Source organism: Ranitomeya imitator, chromosome 1 (assembly GCF_032444005.1).
Source record: "Ranitomeya imitator isolate aRanImi1 chromosome 1, aRanImi1.pri, whole genome shotgun sequence".
Taxonomy (NCBI): Eukaryota; Metazoa; Chordata; class Amphibia; order Anura; family Dendrobatidae; genus Ranitomeya; species Ranitomeya imitator.
In genome coordinates, this window is record NC_091282.1 from 881512685 (window position 1) to 881533146 (window position 20462).

General features: G+C 42.3%; 1 protein-coding gene across 3 annotated transcripts in view; it reads right to left on the bottom strand.

Annotated features, from left to right (window-relative positions):
- The window catches only part of STAP1 (signal transducing adaptor family member 1), a 175324-nt gene that overhangs the window by 130703 nt on the left and 24159 nt on the right, over positions 1-20462 (bottom strand). The window lies entirely within an intron of this gene.

A 20462-nucleotide genomic window follows, 5' to 3' on the forward strand; every position in this document is an offset into this window, starting at 1 on the left:
ATGTATTGGCCCCCCATTCAAATGAATAGGGTCCAGGTACTGTTCTGGTACCCGAACCTGGACTCATTTTTAACTGTTCGGCCGGACCCGAACATCTAGGGGTCCGCTCATCTTTAATCCTGTGTCTAGTGTGTGACTGGTGTATGTATGGTGCGTGAGTGTGTCATGTGGCTAGCGTGTGACTGGTGTGTGTGTCACATGTATGTATCCTGTGTCTAGCGTGTGACTGGTGTGTATGTGTTGTGTCTATTGTGTGTATGTGGCCAGGCTCGGACTGGCCCACCGGGAAACCGGTGGATCCCCCGGTGGGCCCCTGACTCCCGACAGTCTCTCTCTTCTCAGTATCCCTGCCCTGCATGCATGATTTAAGCCCCGCCCCTCCCCGCTCAACAGAAGAGGGGAGAAAAGCTGAGCTCCTGGCAAAAGCCTCCTGCACTGCCTGGTATAACATAGGGTGGTGAGAACAGTGTGCGGGCAGGATCTCTACCTTCTCTCTCTCCCTCCCCCAGTCTCTGGCTAGGATGGGGGAGGGAGGCTCAGCAGAACCATTTCCCTGAGCTACACTAGCTAAGATGCTGCTGGAGCCGCTCACAGCAGTAAGCTCAGCACACCAGCACGGACCGGGTCAGGCTGCTGGAGCGTGGGGCCAAGAGAGCTGTGCAGCCACTGCTGAAGAAAGTGAATAGAGAAGTGAATAGAAGATGGCCTCTCCCACACTGCTGTCAGACAAGCTCTAAGCTCTGCTGTCGGCAGAGTCAGGAGGGGGAGGGGAGCTCCAGAGGAACACAGTGATGACCTGAAGTGAGTACTGGAGTTTCCTGTTTATGTCTCTATCCTGACCTTGTTCTGTCCTCCACCCCAACAAAAGCTGTTTGTCCTGTTTGCCCCATACATCTGCGCTCTCCCTGCCCCCTCTACCCTTTCTGCTTTCTAGTTGCTGATATCACAATGTCTCCCCCACTGCTGTGCTGTGATGGTGACAGGAGATCCCCATCTTCTTCACAGCGCTTGCTGCCCGAGATCCATCTATCTTATTTCTGTGTGTGTATAAGGCCATGTGCGCACATTGCTGATTTTGATGCGTTTCCGCAGCGTTTTTGGACGCGCAGCATTGCCTCTAATCCGCAGTGCGTTGTGCACACAATGTTATCCAATGGGAAATACAAAAACGCTGCACACATGCTGTGGAAAAAACGTGCGGAATCGCTGCAGGTTTTTTTACGCAGCATGTCAATTCTTTGTGCAGAAATGCAGCGTTTCTGCACCCATTGACTATACACTGAGTAAGGCAAATCTGCACATCAAAAAACGCATGACAATCCGCAACAAATCCGCATTCCGCATGAAATCCGCAAGCATTTGGCCTGCATTTTCTGCAAGAGATGCAGATTCTGTGCGGAAAATTCCACAGGCCAATCCGCAGCGTGTGCACATACCCTAAATGTATATACAAATGCACACCTATAATAATCTTTATTTTTTTTTTTTATATAGCGCTAACATATTCCGCAGCGCTTTACAGTTTTGCACACATTATAATCACTGTCCCGATTGGGCTCACAATCTAGAATTCCTATCAGTATGTCTTTGGAATGTGGGAGGAAACCGGAGTGCCCGGAGGAAACCCACGCAAACACGGAGAGAACATACAAACTCTTTGCAGATGTTGTCCTGGGTGGGATTAGAACCCAGGACCCCAGCGCTGCAAGGCTGTAGTGCTAACCACTGCGCCACCGTGCTGCCCACCTATACACTATATACATAAGTACAGTGTGCATGTCTGCAATGCATTTATGTAAGTGAATGTGTATACAATACATTTGCCATTTTTAGTGATGGATTCAGACATAAAAAAGCATATATGCTTTAGTTAAACGCGCCACAAAAAAAATGCTCATGTACCTTTAAAAAAACCTTGCACTTTTAAATGCAGAATGAATAATATATCTATAATGTTATTTATAGCAAAAATATAATAGTAAAAAAAAAATTACCAAGGGTTGTCCCATTTTAAAAATTACTTCATAATCTTCGCGGTATAAAAAAAAAAAAAGGTCAAAAACAACGGAGTTTTAGGCTGTGTGCCCACGTTGCGTTCTTTATACATTTCTGCCGCGTTTTTGCTGCAGCGGAAACACTTAAAAAACGCATTCCCATGCAATCCTTTGGGATTCCGCAGTTGCTGTGCCCATGCTGCGGACTTTCCCGCTGCGGAATCACATAGCGCTAAAATCCACAGCATGTTCATTATTCCTGCGGAATCGCGGCGATTCCGGCACCATAGGATTGCACTGAAACACTCACTTTATGCATGTGGCTATGCCCACCATGCATAAAGTGAACACTTCATGTGCAGATGGTACCCGGGTCTGGAGAAGAGGCTCTCTCCTCCAGGCCCTGGGTACCATATTCATGTAAAATAAAAAAAAAGAATTAAAATAAAAAATAGGGATATACTTATCTTCTGATGGCCCCCGGAGTCCTCCCGCCTCTCAGCGGTGCACGTGGCAGCTTCCGTTCCCAGGGATGCATTGCGCGAATCACCTGGGATGACGTTGCGGTCACACGACCGTGACGTCACAAAGGTCCTTCGCGCAAAGCATCCCTGGGAACAGAACGTACTGGGAGCGCCGCTGAGGAGATCGGGGGCCGTCAGAAGGCGAGGATAACCATATATTTTCTTTTATTATTATTTTTAACATTCTAATAATAATAATAAAAAGAATAAGAATGACTGTTAAAAAAAATCTTAAAGGGAACCTGTCACCCCAAAAATCGAAGATGAGCTAAGCCCACCAGCATCAGGGACTTGTCTACAGCATTCTGTAATGCGTTCTGTAATGCTGTAGATAAGCCCCTGATGTATCCTGAAAGATGAAAAAAAGAGGTTACATTATACTCACCCAGGGGCGGTCCCGGTCCGATGGGCGTCGCGGTCCAGTCCGGGGACTCCCATCTTCTTACGATGACGTCCTCTTCTTGTCTTCACGCTGCGGCTTCGGCGCAGGCGTACTGTCTGCCCTGTTGAGGGCAGAGCAAAGTACTGCAGTGCGCAAGCGCCGGGCCTCTCTGACCTTTCCGGCACCTGCGCATTGCAGTACTTTGCATTCCAAAATGCTGTAGATAAGCCCCTGATGCTCGTGGGCTTAGCTCACGTTCGATTTTGGAGGTGTCAGGTTCCCTTTAAGGCTGTGTGCACACGTTTTTTTTTCACTTTTTTTGCTATAAAAACGAGATAAAAACGCACACATATGCATCCCATCAATTATAATGCATTCTGCAATTTTTGTGCACATGTTGCTTTTTTTTTCCACGAAAAAAATAAATTGCGGTAAAAAAGATTGATCTCTGGGAAACTAAAAAATGTACTAAATCTTGACGGCTTAAAAGTGAACGGGTGTAGCTAAGGATCACATTGGTATTCAGGTTTTTTTTCTTTGTATTGTTATAGTAACAGAAAAATTAAACTAAGGCCATGATCACACGCTCAGTATTTGGTCAGTATTTTACCTCAGTTAGGGCTATGTGCACACGCTGCGGATTCCATTGCGGAATTTTCCGCAGCGGAATTTATAAATCCGCAGTGCAAAACTGCTGCGTTTTTTACTGCGGATTTATCGCGGTTTCTAGTGCGGTTTCCGCTGCGGTTTTATACCTGCAGTTTTCTATTGGAGCAGGTGTAAACCCACACAAAGAATTGACATGCTGCGGAATATAAACCGCTGCGTTTCTGCGCGTTTTTTTCCGCAGCATGTGCACTGCGGATTTTATTTCCCATAGATTTACATTGTACTGTAAACTTATGGGAAACCGCTGCAGAAATCCGCTGCGTGTGCACATACCCTAAAGGTCCTTGAGAACTCTATGGTTACCATTCTGATGCATTGCTGACCCCCGATCATGTGACGGGGGGGTCAGCGATGCGCTCATTTCCAGCCGGATGGCCGGAAGCGCCGGTTAAATGCCGCTGTCAGCGTTTGACAGCGGTATTTAACTAGTTAATAGCGGCGGGTGAATTGCGATTTCACCCGCTGCTATTGCGGGCACATGTCAGCTGTTCAAAACACCGCCGGAGCCCCTGCTATCCCGTCCGAGGTCAGAAAGGGGTTAAGTAAAGGAGCCGCCTCCTGTGTTCAAAATACATGCCCAGAGCCTGCACTCTGCCAACGTTACTCGCCTGATGTAAGTTCACGGGCATTGTGCATGGTGCATGCCCGAGAAATGTTGGCAGAGTGCAGGCGATGGGCATGTATTTTGAACACAGGAGGCGGCGCACAGACGCAAGAGGGAGATGATTGACGTCTTGGAGGCGGTTGACACTGGGGTAGAAGACATACCTCCGGGACTCAATACAGGTATGGCGCAAAATTTATAAAAGTGAATATTTCAGTATTCCTAGGGATACTAAGCATAAGAGCCACCTTCACAGAATACAGCCTTGGTGCTGCTGAAGGTGGATCTTTTACTTAAAAACGCCCTGGGGGGGGGGGGGGGGGTGACAGGTTCCCTTTAAATACAGTGATCAGGTCTTTGTTGTTTCCATTTGAGTGTCTATCTTTTTAGAAAAAAAAAAAAAGTGCAGGATGTTGTACCTGTTCTTCTAATGAATATAATGAAACTTACTACTGAGCCTCCTAACAAATACTACAAAACAAATACTACAAAACAAAGGTGTACCTAGCCTGAGCGTTGAAATTTAGAGTGGGCCCCTGGAGTCAGTTCCATTGGTGGGCCCTAGGCACCCCAGTCTGACACTGGGGCTACCCCAACCCCCGCTACATAATTAAGACGTGTACTACCTTAGATTATACGCTGATATTAGTGTGTTTTACCACACAATTGATGGTCTTGTATTTATTGCGATGTAGCTACATAGTGGGCCCCAAGAATGATTTTCTCTGGTGGGCCCAAGGTGCTCCAGTCCGATGCTGGATGAGGGTAGTAGTTTTGTACTGGATTCTGGAGTGGATGGGTAGCCAGTGTAATGACTGGCACAAGGTAGAGGCATCAGTGTAACGGTTGGTGAGGAATATGATCCTGGCAGCAGCACTCAGGACAGATTGGAGCGGGGAAAGTTTGGTAAGAGGGAGGCCGATTAGTAGAGAGTTACAATAGTCCAGACGAGAATGAATAAGTGAAACAGTAAGGCCGGCGTCACACTTGCGAGTTTTACGGACGTAAGAGCGCAGAATCTACGTCCGTAAAACTCGCAAAAAATACGGCACAATTATTTTCTATGCCCCTGCTCCTATTTGCCGTATTTTACTGATCAGTATTATACGGCTTTCTACGGCCGTACAAAATCGCAGCATGCTGCGTTTGTCACCGTACTGCGCAAGAAATACGCCAATGAAAGTCTATGGAAGCGTGAAAAATACGGATTTCACACGGACAAGCAGTGTGACTTGCGAGAAATACGCAGCGCTGTTAGAGAGAAAAGCCGGTAATTCAGTGCGGTGTACAGTAAAATCACACTGACAGCTTACAGTCCAATAGGTAGAATAAATGTGTACACATAGAATAGGTATATATATATATATATATATATGTCAGTGAGACACATATATGTATATATATTAATATTTATTCCAGCGCTATACAGCTTGAAAGCCGGTAATTCAATTACCGGCTTTTTCTTTCTCCTTCCTAAAACCCGACATGATTTGAGACATGGTTTACATACAGTAAACCATGTCTTCTCTCCATTTTTTTTGCAGATTCCACACTACTAATGTCAGTAGTGTGTCTCTGCAAAATTTGGCCGTTCTAGCTCTTAAAATAAAGGGTTAAATGGCGGAAAAAATTGGCGTGGGCTCCCGCGCAATTTTCTCCGCCAGAGTAGTAAAGCCAGTGACTGAGGGCAGATATTAATAGCCTGGAGAGGGTCCACGGTTATTGGCCCCCCCTGGCTAAAAATATCTGCCCCCAGCCACCCCAGAAAAGGCACATCTGGAAGATGCGCCTATTCTGGCACTTGGCCACTCTCTTCCCATTCCCGTGTAGCGGTGGGATATGGGGTAATGAAGGGTTAATGCCACCTTGCTATTGTAAGGTGACATTAAGCCTAATTAATAATGGAGAGGCGTCAATTATGACACCTATCCATTATTAATCCAATTGTAGTGAAGGGTTAAATAAAACACAAACACATTATTTAAAATTATTTTAATGAAATAAAAACAATGGGTGTTGCAGTATTTTATTCAACGCCCAATCCAGTCACTGAAGACCCTCATTCTGTGAGTAAAAAAACATAATAAACCAACAATATACTTACCCTCCGCAGATCTGTAACGTCCAACGATGTAAATCCTTCTGAAGGGGTTAAAACATTTTGCAGCAAGGAGCTGTGCTAATGCAGGCTGCTCCTCGCTGCAAAACCCCAGGGAATGAGGCTAAAAAAAGATCAATGATCTATATTTAGCTTCATTTGCGGTGAGGCGCCCTCTGCTGGCTGTTCATAGATCGTGGGAAATTACCTAGAAAGCTCCCTGGCTTTTTTTAGAATGCATTCTGCATGTTTTGTGCACATGGATGCGTTTTTTTCCGCGAAAAAAACGCATCGCGGTAAAAAATGAGCATGTTCATTGTTTTTGCGGATTTTCTGCGTTTTTCCCGCAATTCTATGCATTTGGGAAAAAACGCACATGTTTTTGTCAGGTAAAATTTCTGCAAGAAATCCTGACGTGTGCACATACCCTAAGGGAGGGTACCACATACCCTTAGGGTATGTGCACACGTCAGGATTTCTTGCAGAAATTTTACCTGACAAAAACAAGACATTTCTGCCAGAAATCCGCATGCGTTTTTACCGCGATTTTACAGCGATTTTGATGTGTTTTTGGTGCGTTTTTTGTGCGTTTTTTCCCAAATGCATAGAATTGCGGGAAAAACGCAGAAAATCCGCAAAAACAATGAACATGCTCATTTTTTACCGCGATGCGTTTTTTTTGCGGAAAAAAACGCATCCATGTGCACAAAACATGCAGAATGCATTCTAAATGATAGAATGCATAATGTATGCGTTTTTAATGAGTTTTTATAGCGTTTTTAGCGTGAAAAAAACGCGAAAAAACGCGAAAAAACCTGAACGTGTGCACATGGCCTTAGACAATTATATAGTAGATTGTAATATGAATGTTGCCTAAAAAAAAACAAATATTTTATCTTTACTAAAAGGAAAAAACAGTAAAAATTAGAATCCCGGTTAAGGCTGGGTTCACATTGCGCTAGGTGTGTCCGTCTAACGGACTCGTTTTTAAGTAGTAAAAACGCAATGTAACGCACATACTAACGCGCCCATAGACTTGCATTGTCTGACGCATCCCTAAATTGGTATGCGTTTGTCACATAACTTTTTTTTCTGACGGACCTTCAACGCGGCTTGCAGCGTTTTCGGGTCCGGCCAAGCTAACGCACTACTAACGGAAGTGTTCATTCTGCCATAGAAGGCTATGGCAAACGCAGTCAGACGCAAATCATGAAAAATTACCAAATAGAACCACACGTTTTAATAGCGTTTGAGGGTGGTCACATGTGGTCATGTGACAGGAAATGTGACTTCGGCCATTAAAATATCTCACTCACACAAAGTCTCCTGCACGTGACAGAGTGTTTTGCCGTAGCTCTTATAAATTGTAAGTACATTTCTATATATTATATATCTCTGTATACATCATGGGAGTCTGTAATGTCCGTCGGATGTGTGTGTACTAAAAATGCATTGTTTTGTTGCACACAGATGTCGGATACAGATGTCAGCAGCAGCAGCAGCGTGTCTGCGATTTTTTTCTTCTGAGTCGGTAGGCTTGCACTTTAAAAAACCATGTTGTGTGAAACTCCATTGTATTGAGCTAGGCATAACAATCCTGTTTATTGTTTTATTGTGAATAGGAGTCTTCTGAGCCCGAGGCTGCTAGACCTCCCCCCAAAAAACACGCAAAAACAACAAAGGTACATAGCACACATGTTGAATTTTTCAGGCATAAATTTATTGATCCAATGAATGTTAACATTATTTAATGTTAAAATATTTTTTTTTACATTTTACATACACAATAGGTTGTGGCACAAGGAGGACAAAAAAGAAAAAAGGTCCCTAGACGTCTGTCGTCGCCACAACTGCCAGTGGTAAATATAAAACTAGAAATATTCTATCCAATATTTACCAACAATCTATCTATTCACTTTCTATCTACTATATCTATAAACTATCTATCAACTATCTATCGCTCCATCTATTTGTCTATCTATATCTATGTATCTATCTATCAATATCTATGTATCTATCTATCTATATCTATCTATCTATATCTATCTATCTATATCTATGTATCTATCTATATATCTATCTATCTATCAATATCTATGTATCTATCTATCTATCTATCTATATCTATGTATCTATCTATCTATATATCTATCAATATCTATCTATCAATCTATATCTATCTATCTATGTATCTATCTATCTATATATCTATCTATCAATATCTATGTATCTATCTATCTATATATCTATCTATCAATATCTATGTATCTATCTATCTATCTATCAATGTATATCTATCTATCTACATCTATCTATCTATATATCTATATATTGCTATATCTATGTATCTATCTATCTCTGTATATATGAATATGGCCATCCAGTGAAATTGACACTAACAACATAACATTTTGTGTTTACATAGTCCAAGTCAGCAACAAAAAAAAAAAGGATTGTCGTTGACGAAGAGCCATTGACTATCCACAATGAGACACTTATTAACCTTGTGGAAGCCAACCCCTCCATATGGGACCAGAGCGACAGCTCCCACCATGACATCGTGAAGAACCGGAAGTTGTGGGATCAAATAATCTGTCACTTTGATCCCCGATACATGGAGAAGTCGACAACCTCAAAGAAAAAAATTGGTAAATATTGGTGACGTAACATCGGAAAATGTTTAAAAAAAAAATAAAATTTCTATCCTATCAACCTATCCACTTGTTGTCTGCTATCTATCTCTCAATTATCAACTATCTGTACACTATATATCTATCTATCTATACACTATTTCTACACTATTTCTTATCTAACAACTATCTATCTACTATTTATATATCAACTATCGTAGCAAACTATGAACAATTTTTCCTATATCTTAACACAATCTACTATTTTTATATATATATATATTTTTTTTAAATTTAAAGCCGATGCTGTCCATACCCGTTGGAAGTCCATCCGCGATCGCTTTGTCCGTGACTACCGGAACAGTCAGAATGCACCAAGCGGATCAAGTGGCAAACGGGTGACACCGTATGTGCATTATGACCAACTGCTCTTTCTTCAGAAAACAGTGTCTCAGCGCTCGTAAGTACAAGAAGGTCTGTGTGCGAGACTAAATTGTTTAAAGGAAAATAAGTAATTTTTGTTTTTGGGTTACAGCACGATATGCAGTACCGCTGCTCCTAGACCAGCAGAGGAACTTGAGCCTTCTTCAGTGGAACCAACGCAACCTGAAGATGTGTCTGGCATCAGCGAGCCACGATCTGCGGATAGAAGCACTGTTGCTGCAGGTGTGAGTGCCCGGTTGCAATCACAGCGTGGACGCAAGCGAGCATCTCAAAAAGATGAAGCAGATGCAATTATCGTGGATGGACTCCAACGGGTAGAGGACATGTGTCGCAGTGAGCTCAAAGACCTAAGACGAGAAATTACCGAGCTGCAAGCACGCGAGTCTGTCTACTCTGCTAATGAGTGGAAGCTACTTTTATTATCCTATGTGCCTGTAGTACAAAATATCCCGGCACATAGAAACCTTATGTTTCGACAAAGACTTAATGAGCTTGTAGAGGAATTTGTGGGCACCGAGGAACCCGCTCCATCGGGAAGAAGAAGACTGGACATGCCGCCCTACAACCCTCAATATAGAGGCCGGGGTGAAACGAGCGTGGAACTTCAAAGACAATGTAGCAGTCCATCATATAGTTGGGCAGACAATACTCCCGTGCAGTACCAAAGTCTTTAGTACAGTTCACTGTCCACAGCCAGGTGCAATTACCGCGTTGGAATTTTTTTTTTTGGGGGGGTTTTGTTGTTAATTTCTATTTTCCTTTTTTTTTTCATCCCTATGGGATATCATATGTTACACCTGTGTACCAACAGTTTGTTGGGAAAATACAAAAACATTTAGTAAACTGTTTCAAATTTCAGATTCTTGTATGACTTTAACTTTAACTTTTTACACGACATAAGGTAACTTTTTACACGACATCAGGTTAAACAACATAACTTTTTACACTACGTAACTTTTTAGACGACATCAGGTTAAACAACATAACTTTTTACACTACGTAACTTTTTAGACGACATCAGGTTAAACAACATAACTTTTTACACTACGTAACTTTTTACACGACATCAGGTTAAACAACATAACTTTTTACGCTACGTAACTTTTTACACGACATCAGGAAGACTTTAAATTATTTTCACACGTGTCTGTCTTGCCATGGAACCTGGCCTTCATGTGTGAAGTAGTGTGCAAATTGATCATGAATCCTCATTATTTGTGATGCAGAACGAACTGTAGTCGATTCAATGCTACTGAGGCTCGACTCACAATCATTGGGGTCTACCAACTGGGGTTCATGTCTCGCCACAAAATTGTGCAGACAGATGCATGCCTTCACAACACGGTCCACATTGTCTGGTTGCAGTTGCATGCAGGTTAGTAAAATCCGCCATTTTAATGTCAAAATCCCAAAGGCACACTCCACATAACGTCTAGCCCGGCTCAAGCGATAATTAAAAATGCGCCTGCTGGAGTCTAGACTACGGCTTGAGTAGGGCTTGAGGAGATTTTGTCCTAGTTGGAAGGCCTCATCACCAACTAAAACATAGGGCAAACTTGGGCCTTCGGTCCCCGGAAGAGGTCGTGATGACGGTATGTTTAAACTTTGGTTGTACAAACATTGGCCCATGTTGGAGTCTCTGAATACTCTGGAATCGTTAGTCCGGCCATAAGCTCCAATATCCACAGCAACAAAACGGTACCTGGCATCCGCAATCGCCATCAATACTATAGAAAAGTATTTCTTATAGTTATAGTAGAGGGAACCACTATGTGCAGGTTTCTGAATCCGAATGTGCTTTCCGTCCACGGCACCAATACAATTGGGGAAATTAGCCACATCCTCGAACTGTTGGGAAATTGCTAGCCACATTTCTGATGTTGGTGTTGGTAGCACAAGTGGTTGCAAGTTGTTCCAAATGGCATCACAAGTTTCCCGAACCAGTTGACAAATTGTTGACTTCCCAAGTCGAAACTGGTAATGCAGTGACGCAAAAGTTTCTCCGGTAGCCAGATATCTGTTGACATTCAAAAAAAAAAAAAAAAAATTAGGATTTTAATGATCATCTAAAGGCTAGTTTACAATATAATATACAATTGCAAAATGAACATTAGGCCACACGATACCGAGATCTAGTCTTTGTCAATAGAATGATAAAAAAAAATGTATAATTACCTCACAGTCACTACTAAACGTTGCTCCGCACTGATGCTTTCACGAAAAGTGCTGCGATGATGATGTATCTCATCCTTCACATGTGAGAGCAGAACATCAAAGGTCTCAATGGACATCCGTAGATAGCGTTGGAATTTGAAGGGATGATCCCGAAGCTGCACATACAGGGTGTGAAAGGCACCATATGTACTCCGCAAGAAATTCACTTCGTGGATCCAATATCTCCTTTGCGAACTACGCTTTCTCTGCCGAAGTCGCAACCGCATCAAGCGAAATCTGACGAGCTCAGACACAAACATCTTGCTAGCAGAAGTTCACTCAATGCTTTCAAAATGGAGAATGAGTCTGTGCCCACACCCGACAATGACAAAAGGGAAAAAAAAAAAAAAAAGAACAACTTTATTGACAGTGACAAACGCAGACAAACGGATACTTCGTAAACGGACATCAAAATGAAAAAACGCGATCACATGCGTTAACGCTAGCGTTACCGTGACGACGAATTTCACATATTTTTGCTCCGTTTCTGTACATGCGTTTAACGCATCCGTTTAACGCCATGTACTTGACACAATGTGAACCTAGCCTTATAGCTTGTCAGTGGGAAGAATTTAGGTAATGTCACTTAGTGGGTTTTTTATCTAGATTTGCTTTTAAACTTGAGTTCCTCATTCATGAGTTAGCCAAGCATACCAAAGTAAGCTATTATTACAGTGTTCTCTACAGGACCTTAAGTAGATCTGGACAGGGAATGTATATGAATTAAAACAAAGAGAATACATTTACACATCCAATCAAGGAGCAATGTTCAGGAAATAGTAATAAACCAGACACAGTATAAATGAAAAATCCAAAGGCAGAATGAATGCTTTTCTTTGTGCTGGAATGTTAAAACAGCCTGTTAGTGTAGTTTATACCTGGTTGGGCAGCAACTCAGGGCAGCTGTGCCAAAAAAATGTACATTCTGAGCTCTTCCTCTCCACTCCTTGCCGCTTTAAGGAAAGGCGCCCTAACAGCAGTGCCAAACTTTGTTGCCCTAATGGCAACCTGCTTGGAATCATGCCAATCAAGTAAGTTCTGGATAGATAAAAGGTGAATATGGTAAATGATAGAAAATATTTTTTGTTCAAATGCATACAATTATAGTAAAAGAAAAACAGGGCCAACAGGATCTTTTTCATAGCGTTAGTGTCTGATACAGTGAAGAGGTACCGTATTGTTACAGTGCACATTTTATAGAGTTTTTTTGCTTTGTGGGTCATTTAAGAGAACCTTGATTTGCTGAAATTGGCCCTGCCAATGGTTTACACCAGATTTGGGGAAAGTGTGGCCCACAAACCAAGGCCATCAAAGGGCTTGAAACAGTGATGACCCACATCAAGCGATCGCCATCTGCCTTAATTACACTGGTATCTGCATACTGGAGATACAGATATCGGTGAATACAATGGTGGAAGAGAGATCCATTAGATCCCTCTTCAACCATTGAGCCTCTGTGTCAGAGTGCAGAAGGCACGATGACGTCACTAAATCACAACTGCTTTGCAGAGCTCAGTACACTGCACAGTCCGGAGGAGCAGAAGAAAAAGGGTTAGGTGAGTAGCTTTATTTTGTTTGTTTTTGTTAATTATCAGTACTTCTAGGAAACTGTAAGGATTTCATACTGTATGGACGCTGTGTCCAGACATACTGCATGGGGGACTGTATACAGACATTATACTGCATAGGGGGCTGTACACAGACATCATACTGTGTGGGGGGCTGTGTTGGTACATGATACTGCATGGGGGCTATAAGAGGACATCATACTTTTATAGGGACATCAAGTTGTTTGATGGCCTTGATTTGTGACTTCATACTTTTTGAAGGATCATAATGCTGTTTGAAAGGTGCTGTGAGGACATCTACTCTGGGGTGCAGATAAAAGGTACAAGGGTTGAAGAAAAGGAGCAATATGATTTTCTGCTTTTTATAAATTATAAAAATGAAGTTGGGCTCAACAGTCACAGTCTCTCATGTGGCCCCATGGAAAAATTACTTGCTAATCCTTGGTTTACACCTTGGTCCTAACTTCAATTCATGAAGCAATTTTAGGATCGATTGTCAATCATGACTCAGTCTCTAAAACTTAACATCTTAACCAGTATATTGTTTTTAATGCCTATGCTATACTGATATTCGGTTTTCAATAGTGATGAGCATGCTTGCTCATGTCCTAACAGAGTGACTTCGGTGTGCTCGAATAAAATGTTTGAGTCCCCGCACCTGCAGGTCTCGTGGCTGTTCGACAGCCGCAACACATGCAGGGATTGGCTAATAGACAAGCAGCCGCGGGAACTTGGACATATTTTTCGAGCACACTGAAGTCACTTGGTTAGCACCCAATCATGCTCGGATAGCACCTTATCCCAGCACATTTGCTCATCACTAGTATTCAACAAAACACATATGAATGTTATCTTCTACATCTTTGTCGTATGTATCATGTAATGTATTCGACAAAACATTGAAAGAATTTCCACATACCACATATTAACATTGTCTTTGCAGTCAAGAAAGATAAAAGTTTGCATCGTCATGATCTTTATCTTCATTTTGACTTTGGCCATTTCAGTTATTTTGCCAATTTTGACTGGGCAATGTGAAAAAGAATCTTGAAAAACTTTGAGGCGGAAGCTTGGAATAGTGTTTAAAGCACTACTCCAGCACTTTATTTGATTTTACCGCTTGATTGGAGCGTCAAGCCAAGTCTCCTACCTCCGAAATCCTAAGTTACCTTTTTAAACTCTTAGGAAGTCTTTGCAGGTGTTTTTTGTTAATTATTCTAATTTACTGAGATAATGACTTTTGGGTTTTCATTGGCTGTAAGCCATAATCATCAACATTAACAGAAATAAACACTTTAAATAGATCACTCTGTTTGTAATGACTATCTAATATATGAGTTTCAGTTTTTGCATTGAAGAACTGAAATAAATTAAACTTTTTTATGTTATTCTAATGTTGCGAGAAGCACCTGTAGTCATTCCATTAATTCCATGTTTTCTATTTCAGATATGTTAGTGCTTCATCTTACAGGGTATATTATTTATTGTCCATCATTCTATCCCATTTCTTTATTTTCACAAAACTTTAGTATCTTTTTATCCTTTCCCTGTGTATGTTATATTACTGTTTCTTCCCCTTTCCTCTTATTTCTATTACATTCTTCCCTCTGCTTATTGTCTGTTTTCTCCTGGTATGGTGTCTCTAATTGTGGCCATTACTAACAGTTTCTCTTATTGGCAGCACCTCTTGAGGATGAAGCCCAGTTCAGCGCTAACAGCCCAAAGCACCTCTCACATTAGCACACTGCCTTGTGTTCCACTGTGCGTTCCACCGTGTGTTCCACTACACATCACTTCTGGTCCAGCCCGCAGGAGATGATGTCATCGTGTGTCACTAGTCTCCGCCAGCTCACAAACATGAGTTGGGAATACGTCCAGCCTTCAACACAGGAAATTAGGAAGTGAATCATAGACTCCTGCTTTTATGGACTGATCTGAGTAAGAGTAGTGATTTTGCAATCACTAGGGGCAGTACCAGCAGGTAGCATTGTCAGGAAGTAGCCAGAGGTCGATAGATGGTGCAGCAGTATAGTTGGGAGGATAATCAAGTATTGTAGTCAGGAAATAGCCATAGGTCGGTACATGGTACAGCAGTAGAATATTGAGGATAAGCTAAAGGCTGGGAGCTCAATAATCTCTCAAGGAAGGAAGTGCAATGCAAGGTTTAAGTAGGGTGTGCAGACAATCAGAATTTCAGGGTGGAGACAATCAGGAGCATCAGAGGTACTAGTATCTGGTTTAGCAAGGAACTGTCCAGCGAGCTGAATAGCTCAGAGGGAAGAGATGCCACCTGGTGCACAAGAGCTGATGGGTTAGAGTCCTGACACCTGCTCTAAATAGTGCACCACTTTACCAGGCAGACCAGTGAAAATCCTATGGGCATTGAATCCTTATTTCCCACAGCACTGATACATGCAGTGCACCATATGCAATCTAACATACTAACATAGCTAGCTGTAAGATACAATATTAATATTGTAACACTCCAGGAAGACATCCAAGCCTCTCTTGAACCCCTCGACTGAGTTCACCATCACCACCTCCTCAGGCAAGGAATTCCAGATTCTCACTACCCTAACAGTAAAGAATCCTCTTCTATGTTGATGGAAAAACCCGCTCTTCTCCAGATGCAGAAAATGCCCCATTGTGACCATCACCTTCCTTGGTATAAACAGATCTTCGGAGAGATATTTGTATTGTTCCCTTATACACATGGTTATTAGATTGCTCCTCAGTTGTCTTTTTCTAGACTAAATGATCCTAATTTTGCTAATCTCTCTGGGTATTGTAGTTCCCCCTTCCCCTTTATTAATTTTGTTTCCCTCCTTTGTACTCGCTCTATTTCCATTATATCCTTCCTGAGTACCGGTGCCCAAAACTGTACACAGTACTTCATGTGCGGTCTAACCAGAGATTTGTACAGAGACAGTATAATGCTCTCATCATGTGTATCCAGACTTCTTTTAATGCACCCCATCATCCTGTTGCCTTGGCAGTTGCTGCCTGGCACTGGCTGTTCCAGGTAAGTTTATCATCTGGTAAGTGCATTTCCATGTCACACTCACTTGTCTTCTGTTAGAGGTTAGTTTGTATGTACCCTGTGGCTTATCTTAACGTCTTCTTTTTCTATCATGTTTCTGACCTGTTTCTATAAAGTGACATATGGTAACTCTCATTAAGGTCTAGACCTTCAGCCTTCCCTTGCAGATTTGTCCATTACTACTTCACAATTATCTAAGTGCACCATAGCTATCTATTGCATTTAAGTCTTTTACCAGACCCTTTTATAAATCCCCATGTATGTCACTATATACTAGGGTTACCTTTCCCTTTTCAGTGATCCTTCTGAGAAATACTTTCGGTATACCCATTGAAATGCCGTGTGTATTGTTTCAGAGACCCATATACATTTTTAGTCAATTTTTTTGTCATATTCTACTGTTTGTAAACATGATTTCAATTCTTATACAGATGTTTGAATTGTACAAGTATGGAAATCTTGTCACATAACTTTCATTGCAACTGAGGGATGCTTTAGCATCTCATATTTTGAGGGGATAATGCCATTCTTCTTTCTCACTTTTTAGCCTGACTCTCTTACTTACTTGGAGTAACACTATATGTGATGTATCCCTGAGTAATTGCACTGATCTGGTTGCCAATTATGTATGTTGTTTGTTGAAGCACATACCTTTTGTCTTTTTTCTTTATTGTTAAAAGCAATTATTTATATTGTGTTCACAGTAACCTTTGTTGCTTTTTTACGTCGTGGTTACGCACCCGTCGATTAAATGAGTTTAGAAAAAAATGTGGTTTTGTCTCAATCGTGTTGACCTTAATGAAGGTAAAACTTTATTCCTGGAACATGACAAACAGCATAAAATAAAATAAAAAACTGGAAGAATTGCTGTTTTGCTTATATTCATCCCTAAAAAAATTATCAAGGGCTTGTTAAATTATTTACTCATGCACAGTCTGGGATCTAAAGGCTTGGGTATCCTAATAGATCACAGACTGCACATGAGTCAACACTGTGATGCAGCAGCAATAAAGGGAAACAGTTCTAGGATGTATTAAGAGAAGCATAGAGTCTAGAACACGTGAAGTAATTATCCCCCTCTACTCCTCCATGATCAGGCCTCATCTGAAATACTGTGTCCAGATATTGAAAAACTGGAGCAAGTTCAGAGAAGTGCTACCAAGATAATGAGCGGACTGCAAAGCATGTCCTACGAGGAACAGTTAAAGGATCTAGGAATGTTCAATTTGCAAAAAAGAAGGCCAAGAGGAGACGTAATAGCTGTCTACAACTATCTAAAGGGATGTCACAGTGTCGAGGGATCATCCTTATTCTCATTTACATATGGAAACATGAGAAGCAATGGAATTAAACTGTAAGGAAGAAGATACAGATTAGATATTAGAAAAAAACTTTTTCAGAGTGAGGGTGATCAATGAGTGGAACAGGCTGCCACGAGAAGTAGTGAGTTCTCCATCAATGGAAGTCTTCAAACAGAGGCTGGACAGACATCTGTCTTGAGATGGCTTAGTGAATCCTGCATTGTGCATGGGGTTGGACATGATGATCCCTTTAAACTCTAACATTCTATGATTCTAAGACATTTACTCCAAAATGATGCCACTGACAAATATAACTCATCCTGCAGAAAAAGAAACCCTCATACAACTACGTCACCAGGAGAAAATTAAAAGTTAGGTTTCTTCAAACGTGACAATTTAAATGTGAAAAAATGATTTGGCATTGTTCTGTCCTCACTAGTTGAGGCAGGCTCATACGTAGCTATACAGTCAGCTAAACCGCTATACCGGGGTCCAATAAGGAGACTGTGGTTGAGTCTGTGCTTTATTAAACGTAGTGGTATATTGATGCGGTGAAACTGTGAACAATGATATACATAGAATCAGTGCATGGCATAGAAGATACATAATACACATGATATACATTATGCATAACATTTAGAAAGCTAGTGACTAAACTAGGAGTACAACTGGTTAAACTAAGCTAATATAGAGCAGGAATATCTATATGAAGCATAAAGACATACCGGCAATGCAATCGCAAGGGGGATGAAGTGAAGCGTCTTTCCTTGAAGGCAGACTGAGGAAAGTGAAAGGAAAAATGGAGGGAAATGGAGGCTGAGCTGCCATAATGCATTGCAAAGGAGGAGGAGAATCAGACATGGATAATACAAAAACAAGATTGAACTGCCAACATAACTCTGGCCGCTAGAGGGAGCCAAAGCATCACAGATGAATAAAGGCATGAATATATCAATACTGTATACTGAGGAAACTGCAATTATGCAAGCAAATAATCAGGGTAACAATATTAGATGGCGGAGACAGAACACTCCCCGTCTGGCATCAACGGATGTCACTACTCCTTTCTTCCGAAGGCAACAATAGGACCAGTTCAGATACCGGTCTGGAAAATGTCTTAGGTTCATTCCCTTTGGTCATCCTTAGCTCAACTTTGCGGACGTTGCCGTCCTTGCTCGGGAACGTTGCGGTAACTAGACCAAGTGGCCACTGGTTCCGGTGAATCTGACAGTCTTTCACCAGAACAAGGTCACCTATGTTCAGATTAGGTTTAGCAGATTGCCACTTCGTACGTGGCTGCAGGGTAGACAAATATTGTTTGCGCCACCTGTCCCAGAAAGTATTTGCAAGACTTTGTACCTGTCTCCATTGGCGCTTGTAGAGGTCCTTTGCGTCGAATCCTCCTGGAGGGGCACTGGACAGTCCTGTTTTCTGGGTAAGTAAAGTAGCTGGAGTCAATAACAAGGGCTCCTCAGGGTCGTTAGGAACTGGAACCAGGGGTCTTGCATTGATTATAGCTGCAGCTTCAGCCATGAAGGTGATTAGGCTTTCGTGGGTAAGCCTCGCTGCTCCTTTAGATTTTTCCATGTCACGAGTTCTGGTGGTCCCGAATGAGCGAGCTATATGAGTCAGGCAGGTAATGGCTCGAGTAAGTGACTTCCAACTTGAGAATCTGTCGAACCTGCAAGATCCAAGCTGGATAACAGAGGTCATTGTATGTAGTGTAGACACCTGAGGGCGGATTTCAGCATCTGAGTCCTCTCCTACTAGTTCAAAGGTGTCTGGAAAACATTCCTCAATGTACAATAGTTTTGGTCCAGAGAGCCACGTTGTGCTTCCTAGTCGACTTGTGTCGACTGCTCTAGTTGCATGATCTGCGGGATTCTGGTCTGTGGGTATGTAATGCCACTGCTGTGGGTGAACTGATCTCCTGATTCGTAGCACTCTGTTATTGACATAAACGTAGAATCGCCTGGTTTCGTTGTGGATATATCCCAGGACTACTTTGCTGTCTGAGTAGAACTTGGCTTGTGTCAGGTCGATATCCATTTCGGATGCGATGAACTCCGCTAACTCAATGGCTAAGACTGCGGCACAAAGCTCTAACCTGGGTATAGTGTGCTCTGGTTGTGGTGCGAGTTTGGCCTTTCCCATGACGAAACCAATGTGGCACTGACATTTGGAGTCTACAGTTTTGAGGTAGGCAACAGCGGCAATTGCTTTGACAGAAGCATCTGCAAATACGTACAGTCTTTGGCTCTGTATCTCAGTAGATGGCACAGGGGTGTATGGTCTTGGCACATGCAGGTTGGAGAGTGCCGCTAACGAGTTCTTCCACTCTTCACACTGGATCCTCTTATCAGGTGGCAGAGGTGCATCCCAGTCAGATGTTTCCCTAGTTAAGTCTCTTAGTAGGGCCTTGCCTTGTATAGTAACAGGAGCTGCGAAACCCAAGGGGTCGTACAGACTGTTGATGGTAGACAGGACGCCTCTACGTGTGAAAGGCCTTTCTTCCTGGCTGACCTGAAAGGTGAAAGTGTCTGATTGTAGATTCCAGAGAAGCCCGAGGCTGCGTTGCATTGGTGCGGGGTCTGACCCCAGGTCCAGGTCTCTGAGACCATTACATAGGTCTTGAGAAGGGAACGCTTCCATGAGTTCTTGGCTGTTTGAGGCTATTTTATGAAGCCTAAGGTTCGAGCAGGCAAGCATGTCCTGAGCTCTCTTGAGAAGACTGATGGCAGTCTCATTTGAAGGCATGGCTTTTAGACAGTCGTCGACATAAAAGTCCTTTTCTATGAATTGTCTGACATCTGCTCCGTATTCTGGTTCTCCTTCCTGAGCTGACCTTTTGAGTCCGTAAATGGCGACTGCAGGTGAAGGACTGTTGCCAAAGATGTGCACTCTCATGCGATACTCTGTGACTTCTTTAGTAGGATCATTGTCTCTGTACCAGAAGAATCTTAGGAAGTTCCTGTCTCTCTCTCACAAGGAAAC